The sequence below is a fragment of the Hypanus sabinus genome, chromosome 21, assembly GCF_030144855.1.
Source record: "Hypanus sabinus isolate sHypSab1 chromosome 21, sHypSab1.hap1, whole genome shotgun sequence".
Classification (NCBI taxonomy): domain Eukaryota; kingdom Metazoa; phylum Chordata; class Chondrichthyes; order Myliobatiformes; family Dasyatidae; genus Hypanus; species Hypanus sabinus.
Window position 1 is genome coordinate 49,213,532 of NC_082726.1, and position 21,009 is coordinate 49,234,540.

General features: G+C 44.0%; 1 protein-coding gene across 2 annotated transcripts in view; it reads right to left on the reverse strand.

The window, feature by feature from the left end:
- spock2 (SPARC (osteonectin), cwcv and kazal like domains proteoglycan 2) overlaps positions 1-21,009 on the reverse strand; it is a 107,025-nt gene that overhangs the window by 33,416 nt on the left and 52,600 nt on the right. The window lies entirely within an intron of this gene.

Consider the following 21,009-nt stretch of genomic DNA (forward strand, 5'->3'; position numbering starts at 1 on the left):
ACATAAAATATATTCTAAATTATAACAAGAAATATATATTAAAAATGAAATAAATGGTGCACAAAGAGAACAAAAATAGTGAGGTAGTGTTCATGGGTTCATTGACCATCAGAGGACTGACGGCACAGGGGAAGAAGCTCTTCCTAAAACATCAGCCTTCTGTACCTCCTGTCTAATGGTAATATTGAGAAGAGATCATGCCCTGCATGATGGGGGTCAATGATGGATGCCACCTTTTGAAGCATTGCCTTTTGAATATGCCCTCGATGGTGGGGAGGCTAGTTTCAAGTTTCTCGGTATACACATCACCAACAACCTCATCTGGTCTGTACACACCAGCTGTGTGGCAAAAGAAAGCACGTCTTCCACCTCAGGCAACTGAAGAAACTTGACATGGGCCCCCAAGTCCTCAAGACCTTCTACTGGGGCACCTTTTGAGAGCATCCTGACTGGCTGCACCAACCTCATTGTTAGGCACTGCAGAGAGTGGTACAGACAGGCCAGTCCATCTGTGAGTGTGAACTGCCCTCTATTGAGGAAACTTACAGCAGCAGTTGCAGAAAGAAGGCCTGGAGGATCATCAGGGACCCCAACCATAAACTGTTTCAGCTGCTTCCATCTGGCAAACACTTCCACAGCATTAAAGCCAGGACCAACAGGCTATGGGACAGCTTCTTTCTGCAAGCCATTAGGCTTTTAAATTTTCATGTCTCTACATTGCAACAGAGTCATAACACCAAGATTTTAACTCCCTCACATTGTGGGATGGATGTAAGATTTAAATAAATTTTAATTCCAATTCTAATAATGGAACTGGCTGAGCTTACGATCCACTGCAGCCTTTTCTGATCCAGTGCAGTGGATCCTCCATACCAGATGGTGATGGAACCAATTAGAATGCCCTCCATAGAGTTTGCTGGAGTTTTGCTTTCCCCTTCTGTTCCTTTTTACCTAATAAACCACCCATCTCCGTGTTCTCTTACAGTAGCTTTGCTCTCCACCTCATGCTCATGAACGTACAACCTCCTGCTACTAACCCAGTCCTAGTCTCCTGCTGAGCACCAACTGATACGAAGTGGCTACTAAGAGGGGGAAGTAGTCCCAATGCCACAATCTGAGCTGAGTACATGGGCAGCCAGATTATCTGAGGTGATTATTCCCAGCATTAAAAGCATATGAGCATACCATCCTCTAAATGAGGTACCTGAAAACGTTTGCAATTATAATAGGTGAAGCATCATTATGGATCCCTACCGCAAACTCTTTGACCCACTATCATCAGGAAGAAAGTACGTATAGAAGCATCAGCACGGGGTAAAAGCTTCTGCCCCCAGTCTGTGAGACTAATCACCACCAAGGTCTTGTCACTAGGAAAGCAGGCTGTTTACTGCTTACTTATGCTGCGCACTCCACAAGTATTTTGAATGATATTTTATTAACTTATTTGTGGTTTATGTGCTGTGTGTGATATATGTATTGTGGGTACACTGTGGTCTGGAGGAATGTTGTTGCATTTGGTTGTATTAATGTGCAGTCAGATGACCTTAAACTTGCCTAATGTATATAGTGACTTAAGGAATGATCGGCCTACGTGAAGAATTTCTCCCTGGAGACTCACAGAGACTTAAAATGCTGGAATCTGGAGCAACAAATTTCGCAGTCTGTATAAGTGACCATAAACCTGATTTTGACTCTAATTCCATTCTTTGCCTTCCTTAGCCTCTGTAAACTCTCTTTCCACTAGCTCCTCTCCTCTCCTTCCCAGCTCTCCCCTCAAAGACTCCCACTGACAGAAACCACTGGTCATTTTCCATTTGTGGTTACCCATGGAGCTTTAAGGTCTCTCACTGGCAAAGGGGAGTTGCATCATTGACAAATGTGGCATAACTGAAGAACTGAGTTATTCCAGCTTTAGTTCCACAGTAGGCGATGGTTTTCCAGGATCTGGCTCCCTCTAGGGGATCTAATTCTTGTACTGATAAGAAATGGACAGCTTGGGTTTTAAATCTCCTACTGTCTTTAATCACATATTACAGAGACCAACCTTCTAAGGGTCTATTACTGACCTACATAGAAATTAGCATTATATCAGAACTGTATTTAAAGGAATGTTCTGGAATGGACCTTAATTTTAAACTCTGGCAGCATTTCATGATAATATTCACAGTATAAAACCTATATCAACTGCATACAGGCTTCCAAAATGTTCCGAGCCTTGGCTTTCAGCCACAGGCCTGTCTTGTGATGCTTGAGTCACTTGCTTGTTAGGAGGGCAGTGCAAGATGTTACAAGCTCTGGTTCTTAGCAACAGATCTGAGGGAAAAGGCAGAGAATATTTTCACTGGGTGATTTTTTTGGGCAGTGGAAGGAGGTCTGTAGGATAAGTGGACTAACACAATGGGGAGAGAGGTTATACAATGGGGGAAGGAGTAGAGAGATTTGCCAAATAGTCTGCTGGTCAAAATGTGTAAGACTTTAGCAAATTTCTACAGAGGTACCATGGAGAATACTGTCTCCATCTGGTATGGAGGCGCCTCTGCACAGGGTCGGAAAAAGCTGCAGAGGGTTGTCAAATCAGCCAGCTCCTTCATCAGCATTAACCTCCCCACCATCGAGGTCACCCTCAAAAGGTGATGTCGCAAGAAGGTTGCATCCATCAAAGGGCCCTCACGATCCAGGACATGCTGTCTTCTCATTACTACCATCAGGGAGAAGGTACAGGAGCCTGAAGAAGGACCTTATGCATGGCCTTGCTGGTACCAAGGCACAGATGGGATCACAGAGGGTAAAAAAACCAGGAGATGCCCGAGACTACAGATGCTGGAATCTGGCAAAAAGATGAAGTGCTGAAGGAACTCATTTTCAAGGACTCTACAACTCATGTTCGCAGTATTACTCATTTACTTTTCTTATTATTTTTAACAATTTGCTTTCTTTTGCACAATGGATGTTTGTCGGTCTTTGTTTATGTTTGTAATTTAAAAATTCTTTTGTATTTCTTTATTTTCCTGTAAAGCCTACAAGAATCTCAAGGTAGTATATGGTGGCTTATACATACTTTGGTAATAAATTTACTTCTACTTGGACCCAGTGGGTCAAGCAGCTTCTGTGGAGCGAAATGGACAGTTGACGCTTCCGGACTATGACTATGCTTCCCTCGGCCTCTGGAAGGCAGCCAAAATAGTCAAACAATCCCTCCTACCCTCATTCTCTCTTCTCGCCCCTCCCATTAGACAGAAGATACAAAAGCTGGAGAGCACCAGGCACAAGAACAGCTTTTATCCACTACTATCCGAGTCTTAAATGAACCTCTCATATGCTGAGAAAAAGTTCAAAGTAATACTTATAATCAGAGCACGTCCATGCCCTGAGATTCTGTCTCCTGTGGGCATACTCAGCAAATCTATAGAACAGCGATTGTAAACAGGATCAATGAAACACAAACTGTGCAAATACAAATATAAATAAATAGCAATAAATAACAAGTATGAAAAAACAAAATAAAGAGTCCTTAAAGTGAGATTATTGGCTGTGCGAACACCGGAAATAGAATGAGTGTAGTTATCCCTTTTGGCTCAAGGGCCTGATGGTTGAGGGGTAATAACTGTTCCTGAACCTGGTGGTGTGAGTCCTGAGGCTCCTGTACCTTCTACCTGATGGCAGCAGTGAGAAAGGAACATGGCGCGGGTAGTGAGGATCTTTGATGATAAGATGCTGCTTTTCTCCAGCAATGTTTCATGTAGATGTGCTCAATGGTTGGGAGGATTTTAGCCAAATCCATTATCTTTTGTAGGATTTTCTGCTCAAAGGCATTGGAGTTCCCATACCAGGCTGTAATGCGGCCACTCCGCACACTTCCCACCACACATCTATAGAAGTTTGCCAAAAGTTTTGATGACATGCCAAGACTCTGCAGACTGCTGAGGAAACAGAGGAGCTGTCTTGCTTCCTTTGCAATTATATTTATATGATGAACCTAGGGCACGTCCTCTGAGATAGTGACACGAAGGAATTTGATATTACTGACCCTCCTGCTTCAAAACATCGACCATTATTCCCTGTACCTAAAAAGACCAAGGTAACATGCCTGGACGACTGGCGTTCTGTCACACGCACTTCAATAATAAGCAAATGCTTTGAGAGGCTGGTCAAGGATTACATCTGCAGCCTGCTACTACCCACACTGGATTCCCTACGATTCACCTACTGACACAACCGATTGACAGATGGTGTAATTGCCACAGCTCAACACACCGTCCTTACACATCTGGAGAAGAAGGATGTTTATGTGAGAATGCTGTTCTTGAGCTACAGTTCAGCATTCAACACTATAATTCCCTCCAAGGAACTCAAAGACAAGAAGCTCAGAGACTTCGGACTTCACCTTGCCTTGTGCAGCTGGATCTTGGAATTCCTGTCAGATCACCAGCTGGTGGTAAGAGTGGGCTCCCTCCCCTCTGGCCCTCTGACCCTCAACACAGGTGCCCCTCGGGGCTGTGTATTAAAACCCCTCCTTTATTCTCTGTATACCCATGACTGTGTTGCCATCTACAGCTCCAATCTGCTGATTAAATTTGCTGGCGACACTACACTGATTGGCCTAATCTCAAATAATAATGAGGCAGTTTACAGAGAAGAAGTCATCACCCTGACACAGTGGTGTCAAGAAAACAACTTTTCCCTCAATATCGCAAAAACAAAGGAGCTGGTTGTGAACTACAGGAGGAATGGAGACAGGCTAGCCCCTATTGACATCAATGCACCTGGAATTGAGAGGGTGAACAGCTTTAAGTTCCTAGGTATACACATCAGTGAGGATCTCACGTGGTCTGTACGTACCGGCTGTGTGGTGAGAAAAGCACAACAGCGCCTCTTTCACCTCAGATGGTTTAAGAAGTTCGGCATGAGTCTCCAAATCCTAAGGACTTTTTACAGGGGCACAATTGAGAGCATCCTGACTGGCTGCATCACTGCCTGGTATGGGAACTGTACTTCCCTCAATCACAGGACCCTGCAGAGAGTGGTGCGGACATCCCAGTGCATCTGTAGATGTGAACTTCCCACTATTCTGGACATTTACAAAGATAGGTGTGTAAAAATGGCCCAAAGGATTATTGGGGACCTGAGTCACCCCAACCACAAATGGTTCCATCTACTACAATCCAGGAAACGTTAGCACAGCATAAAAGCCAGGACCAACAGGCTCTAGGACAACTTCTTCCCCAGGCCATCAGACTGATTAATTCACACTGACACAGTTGTATCTCTAAGCAATATTGACTTTCCTGTTGTATATCTTACTGTATATATTATTTATTACAAATTACTATAATTTGCACATTGTCCATTCAGATGGAGATGTAAAGATTTTTACTCCTCATGTATATGAAGGATGTAAGAAGTAAAGTCAATTCAAATTTATCTCTGATTCTCTGATGATTACTGGCTCATTGACCATTGGTTTCCCCCTCCTGTAGTCTACAATCAGTTCCTTGGTCTTAATGACATTGAGTGAGAGGTTGTTGTTATGAAACGATTCAGCCGAATTTTCAGTCTCCCTCCAGTATGCTAATTTGTCACCCTCTTTGATACAGCCCTCAACAGAGGTATCATTTGCAAACTTGTATATGGTGTTGGAGCTATACTTATCCACACAGTCATAAGCGTAAAACGAGTCGAGCAGGGGGCTTAGAACACATCCCTGTGATGCTCCTGTGCTGACGGAGATTGTGGAGGAGATGTTTTTGACAATCCGAAGTGGGGTCTGTAAGTGAGGAAATCCAGGATCCAATTGCACAAGGGGGTACTGAGGCCCAGGTTTTGGAGCTTATTGATTACTTTTCAGGGGTATCGAATACTGATCTGTAGTCGATAAAGAGCATCCTGACGTCTGCATCTTTGCTGTCCAGATGTTCAACGGTTGTGTGAAGTGCCAATGAGATGGTATCTTCCCTAGGCCTGGTGCTTCGGAAGGCAAATTGGAGTAGATCCAAGTCGCCATTCAGACAGGAGCTGATATGCTTCAACACCAGCCTCTCAAAGCATTTCATCACTGTGGATGTAAGTGCTACAGGACGATAGAAAGGTTAACTCTTGATCTCCCAACCTACCTTCTGTTGGCCCTTGTCCTGCACTGTCCATACCCTGTAACTGTGATGCTACAGTCTGCAATCTGTTACTCTTTTCACTACTGTGTTGTACTTACGTATGGCCTGATCTATCGGGATGGCCCATGAAACAAATCCTTGCACTGTATCTCGGTACATAGGAAAAGAATAATCCAATGCCAATACCAATACTGCCTGAAAGAGAGAGGGGAGATGGCTTACGTACAGAGATGGTGAGAAGAGAACATAAGAACATAAGAAATAGGAGCAGGAGCAGGCCATCCAGCCCATCAAGCCTGCCCTGCTATTCAATAAGAGCATGGTGGAGCAAGAGCTGGCACGTGATAGGTGGATCCACATAATGGAGAAGGAAAGAATGGAAATGGCGACAGAGGTTAGAAGTTAATGGAAGGAAGCAACAAAGGGCAGCCGATGGTGGAAATTGGTAACGGAGGAGGATGGAGCAGGGAATCCAATAAGGGAGGTGGGGTGGGCAGATGGGAGCAGTGGGGAGACTCACCAGGAGGATGGAAAGATATATGCTCAGGCTAGGAATGGATGACTGAGCAGGAACCTTGGCAGGTGTCCCACTGTTTTTTAAGAGTATGGCTGACGTAATCATAAAGTTAACTCTGAGTTCCGACTCTCCAGGTAAAATCTTTCACCCACTTGCTTTTCAAGAATCTATCAACCACTGCCTTAAATGTTCAATAACTCAAATTCCACCACCCTCTGGGCAAGGTAATTCAAGAAAAAAAAATGATGCCCATCTCTGCCTTAAATTGCTGATCCCCTATTATTTATCAGTGACCCCTCGCACTAGGTTCATCGCCCTTGTACTCACTGACCCACACAACCACATTACCCCTGAAAAATTTCCCCATGGACTGTTTCTCTATCCCATGTCTTACCTAGGGCCTAGAGTGAAAATAGATTTACCAGCTTATACAACGGTATGTTGAGAGAATGTGGTAGAGAGGGATAATAAATCTGCCATGATGGAACGGTGGAGCAGGCTCGATGGGCCATATGGTCCTATTCTGCTCCTATGTCCTCTGGTCTTATGTTTGAGCATCCTTAATACCAAAGGATCAATTTGTCTGGGGTTGAAAAGAGACCCAAAATCTTAAAGTAAATTTACTATAAAAGTATGTATATGTCATTCTATACTACTTTGAGGTTAATTTTCCTTAACATTGCCTTATCATTTTGGATGAGTTCAGGCCATGAGTGTGGTCTTTCTTTTCCCAATTTCTGTCATCCTTTCCAGCTCTAAGACTTACTAAAAACAGGTCCCTCTAATCCTTCACCTCATCATCAACCATGCACGGAACGCCCTGCCAGGAGGGGTGGTGATAGAGGCAAATACATCAGGGGTATTTAAGCAGCAGGCAGATGGATGATAGAAAAATGGACGTTTATGTAGGAGGGAAGGGTTAGATGGTGCTTACAGTAGAGTAGGTTAAAAGGTTGGCACAACATCGTGGGCTAAAGGGTGTACTGTGCTGTTGTTTCCATGCTCTACGTTCTAACCATCTCACCCTGAAAGTTCTGCAGTCTTTTCCCAACTCAGTCCATCCTCTTCCCTCAAGATACTCCAGACCAATTGTTAATCTAATGCCTGGTTCTTTGTTCATTGTCAGCTTTACCCTGATCCAATTACGTGCCTGTTAAGTGCCTTGACGATGCTACATAATCACAAACAGCTCCTGCCAAAATTCTCCAGGACAGTCCATCACTACAGTCCACTTTCCTAAGTGCCACTCTCCGGGAGTGCATTAGCTCTCCGTTTTTAGCCAAGTCAGACTGTTGCTAGTCTAAAAAGCATTGCCGCGAAACACAGGAGCTGTCTAAAAGCCACTGAGAAACTGTAGTCCATAACCTTTAATGACTTCATTAAATAATAATTAAATGCTCACTAAGAGCAGAGTTGCTGGGAATGTATTTCCCAGTTGAGAGATTTAAGGCATCTAATGCGTCCTTCTGTAACCCTGTGCTCTCTGAAGAAATATATCCCTTTGCATAGGTCAGAAACTGAAGATCATTTCTTCAGCAACGTTAGTTATCATTTGGTAACCATTCCAGCTACTGAGTCACAAGTTACTGTAATGGGTTTGACTCCTATTCCAGGGACCCCAGCATGAAATCCAGCCTGCAGGTGGAATGTTACACATTTAGAAGTGCCATCATTTGGATAAAATACCACAAGAACAACCTCACCTTCACTCCCAGGCGTCACAAAAGTCACAGGGAGTTCTTCTCCAACATCCTGGCCAACAACTATCCTCAAATAAACCTACTGTAAATAGGTGACTAGTCATTATCAAGATGTTTTCTGTCGGGCCTTAGTCTACACAAATTGATTGAGTCAGTAGATGACACAGTGGCACAGCTAGAGCTGCTGTCTCAGAAAATCAGAGACCGGGGTGCAATCCTGACCTCAGATGCTGTCTGTGTGGAGTTTGCACCATTTCAGTTGGCAAGTGGTAAGGCATTGGTCTCAGAAACCTAAGGTCATGCGTTTGAGTCCTTGAGTCTTGATCGAAAAGCTACAGACCTGGGCCTCTGTACCCCCCTCAGCAACTGGATCCGCGACTTCCTCGCTGGCAGACCACAATCTGAGCAGGTTGGAAATAACATCTCCACTTCGCTGACCATCAACACTGGTGCACCTCAGGGATGTGTGCTTAGCTCACTACACCTACGACTGTGTGGTTAGGCATAGGTCAAATGTTATCTATAGATTTGCTGATGATACAACCATTGTTGGCAGAATCTCAGATGGTGACAAAAGGGCGCTATACTTTAGGAACTTGAGGAGATTTGGGATGCCATCTAAAATATTCAAAAATTTCTACAGATGGACTGTGGTGAGCATTCTAACTGGCTGCATAATCACCTGCTATGGGGTGGTTGGAGCGGCTACAGTGCAGGATCAAAGTGAGCTGCAGAGAGTTGTAAAATTAGTCAGCTCCATCATGAGCACTGGCCTCTGTAGCATCCAGGACATCCTCATGAACAATGGCTCAAAAAGGCAGCATCCATCATGAACGACCCCACCACCCAGGACATGGTACTTCTCACTGTGACCATCAGGAAGGAGGTACAGAACACTGAAGGCACACACCCAGTGATTCAGGAACAGCTTCTTCCCCTCTGCCATCTGATTTCTCAATGGACATTGAACACTACCTCACTACTTCTTTCTTTCTGTTTTTTCACTGCTTATTTAACTATTCAATATACTTACTGTAATTCACCAGTTTGTTTCTCTATAGTATCATGTATTGCATTATACTGCTCCCACAAGGTTAACAAATTTCACAATATATGCTGGTGATGTTAAACCTGATTCTGAGTCTGGTGAAACTTCACTAGGGAGGCACAGTAGGCATGCTCTTGCTTTGCAGCTCTAATGACCCTGGTTCCATCTGAACTTCTGGTGCTGTCTGTGTGGAGCTTGCATGTTCTCCCAGCAAACACATGGGTTTCCCTCCATGTCCTTCCCCACATCCCAAGCACATGTTCTTAAATTGATTGGCCACTGCAAACGACCAGTGATGCAGGTGGGGTATAAGAAAACCGCAAGTAGTTAATGGGCATGGAAGAGGGATTAGATTAACACACACAAAATGCTGGAGGAACTCAGCAGGTCAGGCAGCATTTATGGAGTGGAATAAACAGTCGACATTTTGGGCTGAGACCCTTCATCAAGTGAGAGTAGAGTACAAGGAATTAAGTGGGTGAATGGGATAGGATTTCCGAGAGCTGGTATCAATGGTGTTGATATTGGAATTGGTTAATTATTGTCACATGTACCAAGATATGGTGAAAAGCTGGTCTTGGACACTGTTTATACAGATCAAATCATTGCACAGTGCATTGAGCTAAAATACATTAAAACATGGTCTCTGATTGGGTAGAGAATTAAAGTAAATATGGCAACACCATCAAAATGCTCAGCCAGTAAGGCAGCATCTATGGAGAGGAATAAATAGTTGATATTTCAGGAATTTCTCTGCCACACCAGAGACCATGTTTTAACTTTTTCTGGCTGAACGGACATTGAGCCACTCATTTACATTCTTCATTTACCTCGAGGTGGTGGAGCCTAGGCCCAGGGCCTGAGAGAGAGGAAAGACACAAGGTTTGATTGATTTAAACGCTGGGTCTCATTAGAAAGGTTGGGTTTAGGCCAAATCGAGCTGGTGGGGCCCAGGATTGAGAGCAAGGACCGGCCTGTGGTTTTGGCCAATTTAAGCAGCAGGTCAGATTGAAAAGGTTAGGGTGTCTGGTCTAGAATGAAGGACCAGCCGGTTCAGCTCGCTGCTCTGTAAGGTTTACGTGTCTGCGCTGAACTGAGGCTGTGGGTTTCCTTGTTTTGTGGCTACCTGTAAGGAGATGAATCTCAAGGTTGTATATAGTATACATTGATAATAAACGTACTTAGAACTTTGAACCTCCACATAAACATGATGAGGAGCGCCAAAAACTAAAGAAATCGATGTTTGTGCTGTCAGCTTGGAGGCTACCCAGATGGAATGAGAGGTGGTGCTTTTCAACCTGAGAGTGGCCTCGTCATGGCAGTGGAGGAGGCCATGGACCAACATGTTGGAATATGAATGGGTGGTGGAATTTAAAAGGTTGGCCACTGTGAATTCCTACTCGTTGCAGATGGGGTGAAAGTGCTCACACATTTCCATGACATGCTGCTGAATTGCCACTAGGTTTGGAGGAGAATTTATCACATTGGTTTTCAATGAGCTGACCCTAAAAGTGAGCACTCTACTCCCTGGGTAGTCAGTTTCACTTACTATCAGAAAAATGTTCTTGCCATTTTAGTTTTAGATTTAACCCCCTTCAAACACAAGCCATGCCCTCTGGACTCCAGGATTCCAGGCAAGGTGAAATAGCCTGCCATCAAGTAGTCCCCATGTTATCCAATAAAGATCAATTTTACCTTTTATCGAGCAAAAAAAAGGTCAATTTTCAGAATTGGTCCTAGGGTGAATGGAAGGGAAAGATTTAAAAGGGACCTTTTTCACAGAGAGGGTGGTGAGTACATGGAACAAACTACTAGTGGACATGGTTGGGGCAGGTACAAAGGTATCATTTAAGAAGCAGTTGGATAGGTATATTGAGGAAACTCTTGGAAAGCCACATGATGATAGAAAATGGAGGGCTACGTAGGAGGGAAGGGTTAGATGAATCTTAGAGTAGGTTAAAAGGTCAGCACAACATTGTGGGCTGAAGGGTCTTACTGTGCTGTAATGTTCAATGTTCTATGTAGTACAGACCATCCACCTTCTTAATCCTTTCTTCTTCTAATCAGATTTCTTCCGGCCATCCTAGCCAATATTTTATCACTAACTCGTGCACAGAATACAGACAGTCTGGTCATTACCATATTGCTGACTGTGGGAGCTTGCTGGCTGTACACATGCTGCTATAATTCCTGCTTTATAACCAGGTCTGCATTTCAAAAGTATTTAATTACCTTTAAGTACACTGGGACATCCTGAGGTTATAAAGAGCACTTAGTAATACAACTTTGTTTTTACAAATGTAGCCCAATTTTCAATAAGTTAGATTTTCAAAAGCATTTTTTGCTCTATGTAATGCCTTTGTGGCATCTAAATGTTACTGTCAGGGTCAGTTAAGAAGTTAATGTTCTGTTAAGAGTCTCACTGATGTTGAGAAAGGTTATACAGGTTTGAGGCTTGCTTTCTTCCAATAATGAGCATTAGAAAACCACCAGGCTCCCTCTCAGAATAAAAGACTTTGCATTTCTGAAGCACAAGAGAATCTGCAGAGGCTGGAAACCCAGCAAAACATGCACATAATGCTGGCGGATCTCAGCAGGTCAGGCCGCACCTATAGAGAGGAATAAAAGGTCATTTCAAGCTGAGACCCTTCCTCAGGAAGAAGGTGAGAGGCTTGATGATGGATGTCGGCCTGAATTATTTATTTATTTTATTGATACAGCGTGGAGTAGGCCCCAGCAACTCCACAACCCCGAATAACCCTAACCTAATCACAGGACAATTTACAATGACCAATTAACCTACTGGCACGTACTTCAACTGTGGGAGGAAACCAGAGCATCCGGGGAAAAGAAACACATTCTAGGGGGAGGAGACACATTCTACAGAGGCTCCTTACAGAACAGCGCCAGAATTGAATTCTGAACTCTGGAACTCCGAGAGCTGTAATAGCGTCATGCTAACCGCAGAGCTACTTTGCGCCCCAGGTAAACATCGATTGTTTGTTCCCTCCCTGACTTTCTGAGTTCCTCCAGCATTTTGTGCGTGTTGCTTGGATTTCCAGCATCTGCAGCTTTGCTCACCTTTGTGTAAGTTACTTTGCATTTATATAGCACCTATCATGTCCAACGCATCCTAGTTACAACCTGCACTCTACTTTTGAACTGCGGTCATTGATAATTACACAGGAGACACTGAAGCAATCTATGAAAGCTAGTTCCCACAAAACAACTGTGCTAGTGACTGGGTTCTCTGCCGTTTCTCAGCATAACAGTGAATAGAGGCCTTCTTCCTTTTTTCAAAATGGTGCAATGGAAACTTTAATATTGGCATGAAAAAAACGACGAGGTCTTGGTTTAGCAACTTGCCCGAAGTTTAGCAACTGATTTCTCTCACAGTGCTACAGTCCTTCAGGAGCTTGTTGCAGCATCGACCCAAGATATTGTAGATCCTCTGGACAACATTTTGACTCAAGGGTAAGACTGCAGGGTGCTTGGCATCAATAGAACTCAGTGGAATCAAAAGCATTTAGACAGAGGGTGGAAAAGGAATGGTAAATTAATTTTTAATGAGCAAAATGTCCAATAAGAAAATCAATGCTTGTTGCTGAGCATATCTATAATTCTTCCCATGAGCGTTAGCAGTAGCAGATATCCTATAGTTCCCACTTGGGTTCTGTCCATTAATTTATTGGGCTGCAGGCCTACGATCAGAAGTAATAAATAATGGAGCACTTTGTTATCCGGCCTGCTGCCTACATGCATATTCACAGAGCCTGTCATAGATAATCAGTGTGCTCTCTCAGCTGGGACTTAATAGCTTATATTTTACAGTTGCGTCCCATATGTGTTCAGTAACTGCACCATATCTATTTAATTACGTATATCAGGAATACTTGTGGGTTATGCCTGCACAAAAGGAGTGAGGTAGAACAATGTTAATGTCTGCTGCTGATGGTGGTTCTCATGACAGAAGTCCTCAATCGTAAATTAAGCTTGGGTAAAAGTTAACAATCTGCCACCATCAGTTACCCTCTGGATCATGCAAGCAAACTGTTCACTGCTATGCTTGTGCAGATACACCCCTCAGGTCTCAAGGGCTCACAGTGTGTGAGGGACTCGCCTGTATCTCGTCTCATGAATCATCTCCCCTACAATGAGTTCCTTTGCAGTGTGGAGACTTCCATATACACAGATCTATTTCTAAACCCAAGACTGAAAGGCTTATTGAAGCAACAGTTTAACCCAGGGAAGTCTGATCAGCAATGGGCCACAGCAGTGTTGTACAGGATGATTCAGAAGGTCAATCAACCAATTATTCATTGTTTTGTTAAATTACTAAGGGCACCACAGGAGGCAGGAGAATGGTGTTGAGGGGGTAGTAAATCAGCCATGGTGGAATGGTGGAGCAGACTCGATGAGCCAAATGGCCAAAATATGCACCTATTGTGGTGAACTATGTGCCTGTCTGGACATGCCCCCTTCTGACTGCTCCTGTGGCTCCTCCCACAGGCCCCTGTATAAAGGCGATCGAGGTCTGATCCTCTGCTCATTCTCCAGGATGTAGTATGATGGTCACTCACTGCTGGTTCCTTCTTCAGTCAATAAAAGCTGATATCTCGTCTTACGTCTCGGAGTGAGTTATTGATGGTGCATCACCTATGTCTTCGCATCATATGGTCCTGTGATTCAAATACACCTCAGTTTGAAACTCAAGAGAATCAGCAGATGCTGGAAACCCAGAGCAACGTAGACAAAATGTTGGAGGAACTCAGTAAGCCGGGCAGTTTCTATGAAAATGATTAAACAGTCAACGTTTTGGGCCGAGACCCTTCATCAGGACTGGAAAGGAACTGGAATAAAAAAGTGGGGGGAGGGGAAGGAGCTAGAAGCTGACAGGTGAAGCCAGGTGGGTGGGAAAGATAGAGGACTGTTGAAAAAGGAATCTGATAGGAGAGGAGAGCGGATCATGGGAGAAAGGGAAGAAGGAGGGGCACCAGGCGGGAGGTGATAGGTATGTGAGGAGAAGTAAGAGGCCAGAGTAGGGGACAGAAGAAGAGGGAAGCGGATGGGAAAAGGAAAAAAAAATTACTGGAAAAAGAAACCGATGTTCATGCCTTTGGGTTGGAGGCTACCTAGACAGAATATGAGGTGTTGATCCTCCATCTTGAGAGTGGCCTAATCATGGCAAAACAGAAGGCCATGGACCAACAGTTTGGTAGGTCAAATATGATGGCAGAATATGGTATTAATGGTAAGACTCTTGGCAATGTGGAGGATCAGAGGGATCTTGGGGTCTGAATCCATAGGATGCTCAAAGCTGCTGCGCAGGTTGACTCTGTGGTTAAGAAGGTGTAAAGTGTATTGGCCTTCATCAATCGTGGGACTGAGTTTAAGAGCTGAAAGGTAATGTTGCAGCTATATAGGACCCTGGTCAGACCCCACTTGGAGTACTGTGCTCAGTTCTGGTCGCCTCACTATGTGAAAACCATAGAAAGGGTGCAGAGGAGATTTACAAGGATGTTGCCCGGATTGGGGAGCATGCCTTATGAGAATAGGTTGAGTGAACTCGGCCTTTTTCCCTTGGAGCGATGGAGGATGAGAGGTGACCTGATAGAGGTGTACAGGATGATGAGAGGCACTGATTGTGTGGATAGTCAGAGGCTTTTTCCCGGGGCTGAAATGGCTAGCTTGAGAGGGCACAGTTTTAAGGTACTTGGAAGTAGGTACAGAGGAGATGGCGGGATAAGTTTTTTTACGCAGAGAATGGTGAGTGCCTGGAATGGGCTACCGATGATGGTGGTGGAGGTGGATACAATAGGATCTTTTAAGAGACTCCTGGACAGGTACATGAAGCTCAGAAAAATAGAGGGCTATGGGTAACCCTCGGTAACTTCTAAGTTAAGGACATGTTTGACACAGCTTAGTGGGCTGAAGGGCCTGTACAGTCGATCTTCACTATCTGACTACCTGTAATGCAGTTCCTTCAATAATCCAGCACTGATTTCAAATTTCCCAAGCCACCATACCAATCTGCTGCGCATTGTTTTGGTTGCACTAGATCTGTTCATGTGTTGGCGCACTCTTGTAAGCACAGACAGGCGATTCCTGCTTGTTTTCCTGCATTTATTAATATCATTTGCTCGTTTTTAGCCCCAATTATGGCCCCAGTGAGTAAAGAAAATGCACCTCATGCTGTGAAGCGAAAACACCGCACATTATCCGTTAAAGATAAGGTTGAACTCTTGAAAAAACTGGGCAGTGGTGTATCGGTGAAAAGTTTGTGTGCATGTTACAACATTGGCTCTTCCACAGTGTACGATATAAAGAAACAGAAAGAAAAATTGCTACATTTTTTTGCTGATAGTGGCTCCAAGAAACAGTTGTACGTAAGAAGAACAATGAAAGATGGAAGAAGTTCGGAACTAGATAAAGTGCTGGTAACGTTTAATCTTCGTGTAAGTGAAGGTGTTGAACTATCTGGACAAATGGTGAAGGAACAAGCAAAAGTGTTTCATGAAGAACTAGGAACAGATTATGAGTGTGACTATAGTGAAGGCTGGCTTCATCGGTTCAAGCAGTGTGATGGCTTACAACTGCGTGCAGTTTGTGGTGGAAAATGTTCAGCAGAGAAGGAAGCAGCAGCAGAGTTTGTTGATGAGTTTGCCAAGTTAGTCTCTGATGAAAAATTAAGCCGAGCAGGTGTACAATGGTGTGCCAGTTTCAGCACCAGTTCCTGATGCTTCATTCATTTTTCAAGATGAAAATGTTGATGGTCCTGACAACCCCACACTCGCAGACATGTAACTTTGTCTGAAGGTATATTAGACGTCTCACTTTAGAAGCGGAAGTGCTCAACTTTTCTGTATAAGTTAATTCCTGTACCCTTTATTTTATCTGTGCCTGTACAGTATATTACTTTATTATAATTTCACTTGCTACTCATTTAATATTTCTGTTTCATTATTATCTAACTTGTACTGATTTACATGATACTTTAAAGGTATGATGAGGCAGTTAGCCTTTGCTTAATGTGATCCTTCAGTAATTTGGCATTTTCACTAATCGGGAACTCCTCAGGTCCCAATGGTGCCGGATTAATGAAGGTTGACTGTATTGTGCTGTAGGTTTTCTATGTTTCTAACATGTCAGATCGGGAATGGGGATGGGAATTAAAATGGCTGGCCACAGGAAAATTCTAGATGGAGAAGAGGTACTTGACAAAACAATCACCCAATTTACATCAAGTCTCACCAATGTAGAGGAGACCATATCGGGAGCACCAAATAGACAACCCTAACAGATTCGCAGGTAAAGTGTCGCTTCATCTGAAAGGACTGTTTGGGACCCTGAATTGAGGTGAGGGATGTTTGTGGGAAGGGACAAATGGACAAGGGAATCACAGCTTGAAACTGATTTTATTAGCTTGTATAATGTTAGATTCAGAAATGCCACCAACCTTCCATTAGGAGGTGTTAACTGAGCAACAAAAAGTAATGCAAAATAGAGATCAAGGTTCAGTCTTCCCTCTGCATTCTGATGAATCTGTTTTATAGCAAAGATGAGGCTGGCTTTATTTGACACAGGTACATCAAAACATGCAATGAAATGTATTATTTCCGTCAAATCTGATCATGAGGATTGTGCTGGGCAGTCTGTAATTGCCGCCACACTTTGGATGCCAACATGGTATGCCCACAATTCGCCAAATCCTAACCACACATACTCAGAATATGGCAAGAGACTGGAGCATCCAGAGGAAGACAACATTGTCACAGGGAGAACATACAGACTCCTTACAAAAGCAACGGGAATCGAACCCTGATCTTCCAGTTGACGCTGCAAAGTGGTGTGCGAACCACTACGTTACCGTGTTGTTGCTGACCAATCACTGCTATCAATCAACAGACCCAGACACAAGGTGGGAGAACAACTAAGGACCGAAAGCCTTGTGAGCCTCAGGTCAAAGTTACATGTCAGTGAATGACTATGTATCTTGGCTCATATTGATCCTCAAGGAAATCTATGTAATCTGCATTGGCCAATCAATGCTATATCATATGCTTTTCCACTGAGCACTTATTCACTCACTGAAAGGTAATTGCCTTGGGTTAGTTTTGAACTTAATGTCATCTAAATGTTGTTCTGGTGCAGGTATCCCCTTAGGTGCTCTGTTCTGGACAAGGTGTATCAGTGTGTCATCACTAACTTTAGCCGGTCAGTGAGGATACTAGAAGTACCTGTCAGTTATCTCTTAATCTCTCATGTTAGGGTATTCACAATTTCAATAATTATTTCTCCTAATGAATATACACACAAGCAAATTAGGAACTGATGTAGGTCAGTTGATTCTCTCCATTTCAGTAAGTCCCCGGGGCCTGACGGAATATTCCCCGGACTGCTCAACGAGGCAAGGGAAGAGATTGCTGAACCTCTGAATAGGATCCTTATGTCCTTGTTGTCCACGGGAATGGTACCAGAGGATTGGAGGGAGGTGAATGTTGTCCCCTTGTTCAAAAAAGGTAGTAGGGATAGTCCAGGTAATTACAGACCAGTGAGCCTTACGTCTGCGGTGGGAAAGCTTCTTAGGCATTTAGAGAATCATAGTCTGATCAGGGACAGTCAGCATGGCTTTGTGAAGGGCAGATCATACCTAACAAGCCTGATACAGTTCTTTGAGGAGGTGACCAGGCATATAGATGAGGATAGTGCAGTGGATGTGATCTACATGGCATTTGACAAGGTTCCACATGGTAGGCTTATTCAGAAAGTCAGAAGGCATGGGATCCAGGGAAGTTTGGCCAGGTGGATTCAGAATTGGCTTGCCTGCAGAAGGCAGAGGGTCGTGGTGGAGGGAGTACATTCAGATTGGAGGGTTGTGACTCGTGGTGTCCCACAAGGATCTGTTCTGGGACCTCTACTTTTTGTGATTTTTATTAATGACCTGGATGTGGTGGGTAGAAGGGTGGGTTGGTAAATTTGCAGACGACACAAAGGTTGGTGGTGTTGTAGATAGTGTAGAGGATTGTCGAAGATTGCAGAGAGACATTGATAGGATGCAGAAGTGGGCTGAGAAGTGGCAGATGGAGTTCAACCCGGAGAAGTCTGAGGTGGTACACTTTGGAAGGACAAACTCCAAGGCAGAGTACAAAGTAAATGGCAGGATACTTGGTAGTGTGGAGGAGCAGAGGGATCTGGGGGTACATGTCCACAGATACCTGAAAGTTGCCTCACAGGTAGATAGGGTAGTTAAGAAAGCTTATGGGGTGTTAGCTTTCATAAGTTCAGGGATAGAGTTTAAGAGACGCGATATAATGATGCAGCTCTATAAAACTCTAGTTAGGCCAGACTTGGAGTACTCTGTCCAGATCTGGTCGCCTCACTATAGGAAGGATGTGGAAGCATTGGAAAGGGTACAGAGGAGATTTACCAGGATGCTGCCTGGTTTAGAGAGTATGGATTATGATCAGAGATTAAGGGAGCTAGGGCTTTACTCTTTGGAGAGAAGGAAGATGAGAGGAGACATGATAGCGGTGTACAAGATATTAAGAGGAATAAAGAGAGTGGACAGACAGTGCCTCTTCCCCAGGGCACCACTGCTCAGTACAAGAGGACATGGCTTTAAGGTAAGGGAAGTTCAAGGGGGATATTAGAGGAAGGTTTTCCACTCAGAGAGTGGTTGGTGCGTGGAATGCACTGCCTGAGTCAGTGGTGGAGGCAGATACACCAGTGAAATTTAAGAGACCACTAGACAGGTATGTGGAGGAATTTAAAGTGGGGGGTTATATGGGAGGCAGGGTTTGATGGTCGGCAAAACATTGTGGGCCGAAGGGCCTGTACTGTGCTGCACTATTCTATGTTCTATGTTCTATTTCTACACTGTCCTCTCTACATTTAATAAATTTGCTGTGTAGCTCCTCATTCGGGCCTTCCTCATTCACCCATCTTGCTTGTCAGGAATCTGTCTACCTCTGTGTAGAAAACACTCATAAATTTTGCTTCCGTTACCTTTTCTGAGATTTGAGATGGTTTATTGTCATTTTTCAGTTCACGAGTTGTAAAGGGGAATGGAACAGTTGTTTGGGAAAGAGAGATCCAAGCACTCATAACAACGACCTTGACCAGCAGTGTTGCCCTCTCCCTGTCTTAGCAGGTGACCCTGATTATTAAACAGTGACTTACAGATCTGAATTTTTTCAGAAAAGGAAATATTCTCTTCATATCCACTCCCCAAGATCCCTTAGGATCTTAATAAGCTCTCTTTTACTGTATCAAATTACAGCAGATACAGGCATATCCAATACAATCTACACTCAGTGACCACTTCACTGGGCATACCTGTTCACCTGTTCGTTAATGCAAATGTTTAGTCAGCCAATCAGGCAGGAGCAACTCAATGCATAAAAGCCTGCTGACATGGTCAGGAGGTTCAGTTGTTGTTCAAACCAAGCATCTGAATGGGGAAGTGTGATCTAAGTGACTGACTGGAGAACAACTGTTGGTGCCAGACTTGAATATCTCAAAAACTGCAGCTGTCCTGGGATTTTCACACACAGCGGTCTCATCTCACCTGGAAGGACTGATTGGGGATGAGGGAGGAGGTGAACGGGCATTTCTGTTGCCTGCAGGGATGTATGCCAGGAGTGAGATTGGAGGGGAGGGACAAACGGACAAGGGAACTGTGGTTTGCCCTCTGCTTTCTGATGAACCTGATTTATGGCAAAGATGAGACTGGCTTTGTTTGACACAGGCACATCAAAACATGCAATGAAATGCATCATTTCCATCAAATCAGAGATCAGCAAGGATTGTGCTGAGCAAGTAATGCTGCACTTCTGGTGTCTACATGGCATGCCCACGACTCCTTAACCCTTACCACACGAGAATGGTGCAAGAACCATAAAAAAAATCCAGTGATTGGCAATACTGTGGGCGAAAATCCCTTGTTAATGAGAGCAGTCAGAGGAGAATGGCCAGTCGGGTTCAGGCTGACAGGGAGGCAACAGTAACTCAAGTAACTACACACTATAACAGTGATATACAGAAAACTATCTCTGAATGCACAACACATTGTACCTTAAAGTGGATGAGCTACAATAGCAGCAGAAGCTAATGAAAATACGCTCAGTGGCCACTTTATTAGGTACGGGAGTTATCTAGTAAAATGGTCACGGAGCGTACGTAGGCTGCAGATAGGCAGCATGGCGGACAACCCACCTATTGCAAACATTAATCAAATTAGCCTTCTCTAAACTGTTTCCAGTGCATTAACATCCTCCTTTAAATAAGGAGGCCGATACTGTACACAGTACAGACATGGTAGTGTCACAGTTAGAGCAACGCTTTGCAGCAGCCAGCTATAAGAGCGGGCTTCAATTCCCATCACTTGCTGTCTGTAAAGAGTTGGTACGTTCTCCCCATGACTGTGTGGGTTTCCTCTAGGTGCTCCAGTTTCCTCCTTCATTCCAAAGGCATACGGTCAGGGTCAGTGAGCTGAGGGCAAACCATGTCAGTGCCAGACACATGGCGACGCTTGCAGGCTGCCCCGTGTAAGCTTCACTGATTTGATTTGACAAAAATGATGCATTTCACTGTTTCGATGCATATGTGACAAGTAGATCTATTCTTTTAAATCTCTTT